This window comes from Octopus bimaculoides, chromosome 6 (genome assembly GCF_001194135.2).
Source record: "Octopus bimaculoides isolate UCB-OBI-ISO-001 chromosome 6, ASM119413v2, whole genome shotgun sequence".
Classification (NCBI taxonomy): domain Eukaryota; kingdom Metazoa; phylum Mollusca; class Cephalopoda; order Octopoda; family Octopodidae; genus Octopus; species Octopus bimaculoides.
Genome location: NC_068986.1, coordinates 5,074,840 through 5,079,859, shown reverse-complemented (window position 1 = coordinate 5,079,859; position 5,020 = coordinate 5,074,840). Strand labels below are relative to the sequence as shown.

Genomic DNA, 5,020 nt, shown 5'->3' with positions numbered 1-5,020 from the left:
AGAGAGAGAGAGAGAAAGAGAGACATACACATCCATATATATTGGAAAGAGCAGGAGTGGCTGTGTGGTAAGTAGCTTGCTTACCAACCACATGGTTCCGGGTTCAGTCCCACTACGTGGCACCTTGGGCAAGTGTCTTCTATTATAACCTCAGGCCGACCAAAGCCTTGTGAGTGGATTTGGTAGACAGAAACTGAAAGAAGCCTGTCGTATATATGTATGTAGATGTATATGTGTGTTTGTGTGTGTGTGTTTGTCCCCCTAGCATTGCTTGACAACCGATGCTGGTGTGCTTATGTCCCCGTCAATTAGCGGTTCGGCAAAAGAGGCCGATGGAATAAGTACTAGGCTTACAAAGTATAAGTCCTGGGGTCGATTTGCTCGACTAAAGGCGGTGCTCCAGCATGGCCACAGTCAAATTATTGAAACAAGTAAAAGAGTAAAAGAGTATCTCAATAAAAATGAGGTCCTACATGCATATTGTTTATGTCTATGCTCCAACACCTAATCTGAACCTGTCAAACCTTCCTCATGACTCCTCTTTCTAACACCTTCTCTCCTTGACCCTTCTAAATGGCACTATATAAGAGCAGAACTGCACATATTTCATTCCCCTTTTATGCTGCCAGTTATCCAACTCCTTGGAACCAATTCTCTTGTCTCTTATCTGCATTTTTAACATCATCACTTACTATTTTATTTTCCCCTCTGAACAAGCTTTTCATATCAGCCATTGGCATCCTTGCCACCCTTCTTTGTCACTCACTGTCTATCCCTATGAATCTTTAGTCTTGTCACTGCATCCCTCATTCACCCCTGCACTTTGTATCATCTTCCTATTTCTTATTTACCTATGGCTTTATCATACTGTTGCTCTCTACCCCCCCCCCACTTTATATACTACCTCTTACAACCCCCTCCACCTATTCCCATTTTCCTTTATCTCACCCCCCTCAAACTGAGATTCACAACTGACTCCACTCCACCCATCTACCCCATTCACTGCATTCATGTGTAATCCCATCTCTGACCCTCTGTCATTCTTGTGAACCCACTCATCCAGCCACCCTCAATTCTCTGTCCCTATTCTATCTTTGTCCACCTTATACCTTGAGGATAATGCATCTGATTTCCCCTATCCTTTCCTGCTAGTAAGGGTTGTATTTCCCTCACACTAAGACACCTGTTCCTGCTCCTCTATAATACTTTAGCCTCTCAACACCTAGCACAAAAACATCTTCCTCAATACTGCACTGCCCCTCTGTTGAGGAATCTAGTCTCATGAGTTACTTGGTGACCTCAGTAATGCCAGTGCCATGAAAAAGCACTCAATATGCTCTGTAAAGTGAGTGACATTAAGAAGGGCGTCTAGCTGTAGAAGCCATGTCAAAACAGATGTTGGAGCTTAACACAGTCCTCTGGCTTGCCAGCTCCTGTTGAAATGTCCAACCCATGCCAGCATGGAAAAGGAGCGTTAAATGGGGATGATGATGTTGGTGATCCTATATATATTAATCTTCTCATCATATGAAATTAAATTTGAATAATTTTTAAAAATGAAAGGTTTTTGAAATCTTTAAATTACTTTTTTTTTTTTTCTTTTGAAAGGATTTGGAAGATGGAGCCTCTACACATTACTTCACCCTACATGAAATAACAACCAAATTTTGTCAAATAATATTCTATCATCTTGACAAAGAATGATATATTGTATGAGGTGGTCTTAGATATACAACCATGTGGTAATGACTGGATTACTTTTGACTGTTTCCACTCAGTCAGGGCTGACCTGCAGCTGCAAAATATTCTTTTGCTGTATTGTATTAAGAAGGGTTTGATAACCTTGCAATCCACTCATGTAATAGGAAACAGGATGGCTTAAAGCTACATTTGAGCTACAATATCTCTTTACTGCTGGATATATTTAAAGATTGTTGTATATAAGATTATGGTGTTGTTGATTTAACTTGAAGACTGTTTTACCTTTCCATGGTTCCTGACCGTGTGCTGTGACCATGCTGAAATACCTCCATTAGAACGGTCATTCCCATTCATGAAGAATCAAACTATGGCATCCCATGTGAATGGTGGAAATATCTACTACTAAATTTAACAACTTCTGGGATGTCTAAATATTCAAGACCTGACCAAAAAGAGGAAAAAAAAACAAATATTATTTCATGTATGTTGAAAAAGACAAGTCTAACTGACCAAAGTTTTCTAAATTCAGAACTTAAATGATTATTTAATAAAAGTGTTTAAATTTGTATCCAGTTGTTATTGCTTTCCATTTCTTTTTCTATTATTTTCCTTCCATCGTCATTGTTATGGACACAGGTACTGAATTTACTTGAGTACAATGTCAAGTATAGTGTGACCTCAACATTTCATATCTCATTAATATATTTTAATCTCTTATCTTTCTTCTTTTGCACTTGAGTATAATGCTACCCACCATGTTTGATTCTTGACCTTGATGTTTCTGTATCAAATTTCTCATATCAAACACAAGTAAATACAATAGACCTATTCTCATATGTACTGACAGAGCTCTTTCTCTCCTTTTATTCTTTATTCTGTCAAATCTGGCATGGTTCACTGGTTAGTTTTTGTACTCCACTCATTTCCTTTTATGCTTCAATGACTTACTTGCTGCTTTGGCCAACAGCAGCCACTTTTATGCAGCTGACACAACCCCCTTTTCTTCCCTAAGAGTCCCTGAACAGCCATTTACAAATCTAACATCACATGTCCAATCCACACTGGTTTCATGAACAGAGATTTCAAAAGCATGCATATAGATATGTAAATGAACATATCTATCAGGGTTCTACCGTCACGTCCTTGCTTTTCTATCTAGGCCTTCACAATAACAAAATGACTGAGTACTCATGAGAACTGCAAAGAAGATTAAAATTTGCAATAGTGAGTCTGAGTCAAAAAATAAAAAAAACCCCCACAAGTGGGACTTTGCAAAAAATACTATTCAGCAAAGACTATAATATTCAGTAGAAACTATATAGTGGCCTTGTATTTACTGATTACACAGGAAGGGATTAGATGTACAGCATGAGTAAATGGTTTACATAAGCAGCTATGAACTCGAGGCTCATCTTGCAAGAAAGCATTAATGCTACTCTTTTGAAGAAAGGACCTTGCACTCTTCCTTTTAATCATGTGCAGCACTTAACTAAAACCCTCATTTATAGCGTTCACTATCAATAAGGATCTCTCTTGGTAAAAGCACATCATTAACTTAGCCCTTCTCTTCTGGGCCAGAAGATAAGTCAGTCTCCAACAGTTATTGCTGAGATCTGTAATGGAGTGTTGTTCTCACATCTGAGATGATACTGCTGCTGCACACATAGACATCCTAGCTTGGATCCAGAAAATGACCACCCACCTGATTGGCATAAAGTCCCGCTTATGATCAGCTTCTGGCCCACAGGTGCATTGTTTCCTCTGTTTTTCTTTTCTACCACTATTATAATGGCTTCTGCTCTTTGGAGCTGTCTGGACTCCTGCCATTTTCATTTAGAAGCTCCTGTCCCATTCTGTTTTCCTCCTCTCATCACCCATGTGTCCAACCCTTCACTAATTACTATGCCTAGTCTGTCCTTCCCAGAATATTGGTCATCTTGATCTTCTTTTCAGTTCACGTTTTCCTTGCAAGTATTGACAGACATAGATTCAAGAGGAATGAGGACTTGCAAAAGACATAAGCACAACCCCTTCTTCAACACTCAGCAAAGTATAAAATACATTGCTACAAATACATAAATACGTACGTACGTATGTATGTATGTATGGAGAATGAAGGATAGCAGGATTCCTAAGCAGATGCTTTATGGAGAACTTATGAATGGAAGGAGACTCCAGCAGAAACCAAGGCTGCGCTTTAAGGACTTTGTCAAGTCCTCATAAAAGGCCTGTGATATGCAGGACACTGACTGGGAGAACAATACCTGTCATCGCCACAGATGGAGGAAGCAGGTTAAAGAGGGGATCGACACTTTTGAGAGAGCACGTATCCAGCATGAAGAACTTAAGCGAGCTGCGCGAAAGCGCACGGCTTGTATAGTGAATGGGGGAAGCTTAATCTGTAATGTTTGCAGTCGTGTATGCTTATCAAGAGCAGGGTTCATTAGCCACCAACGGAGCCACAAATGCAAAATATAAGTTAGTCCGAGAGCGCACAATGTTCCTGAAGATCGGCAATGGTCTTCCTCGGTCACGAGTGGATGGCCATCATGTATGTATGTATGTATGTATGTATAGGCTCTTCATTATTTCATGAAATAATGAAGAGCCTCTACTTTGTAGCTCGGCTACAAATAGAACTAAATCTTTAAATCGGAAAGAACACATTGAATAATGTAATTTTAGGTACACTGTGTCTGAAAATAAAAAGGGATGGGCAATGTTGAAATGCTTTTGTTCATGGGTTTTATTGTATAGGACTCACCTTCAGTTAAACAACAGCAACAACATATACACATGCAGACAAATGTATAGTTGTTGAATGTATTTGCATAGATAAATAAACAGATCATTGCCATAGCTTCCCACAGCTATCATAGTCTTCATTACATACTTCATAAAGTGATAATAGATAGTGGTGGTAGTAATTATTTGTCAAGGTTATTGTTACTGATACATCAACAGGGAATTATTGATGTATCAGTAACATGATACATTGATGCTCTACAAATATTTATGTTTCTGAAAGACCTGCTAACTTTATATATGCATCATCACTATATCACTATATATATATATATATATATTCCTTTACTTGTTTCAGTCATTTGACTGCGGCCATGCTGGAGCACCGCCTTTAGTCGAATCAAATCGACCCCAGGACTTATTCTTTGTAAGCTTAGTACTTATTCTATCGGTCTCTTTTTGCCGAACCGCTAAGTTACAGGGACCTAAGCACACCAGCATCGGTTGTCAAGCGATGTTGGGGGGACAAACACAGATACACAACATATACACATACATATATATACATATATAC

At 38.9% G+C, this 5,020-nt stretch overlaps 1 protein-coding gene across 2 annotated transcripts in view; it reads left to right on the top strand.

Annotated features, from left to right (window-relative positions):
• The window catches only part of LOC106879177 (phosphatidylinositol N-acetylglucosaminyltransferase subunit A), a 24,277-nt gene extending 22,008 nt beyond the window's left edge, over positions 1-2,269 (top strand). For both annotated transcript variants that reach the window (XM_052968567.1, XM_014928625.2), the window contains one exon: positions 1,609-2,269. The gene's annotated coding sequence lies outside the window, so the exon portion shown is untranslated. The remainder of the gene's footprint in view (positions 1-1,608) is intronic.
• The last annotated feature ends 2,751 nt before the right edge of the window (positions 2,270-5,020 follow it).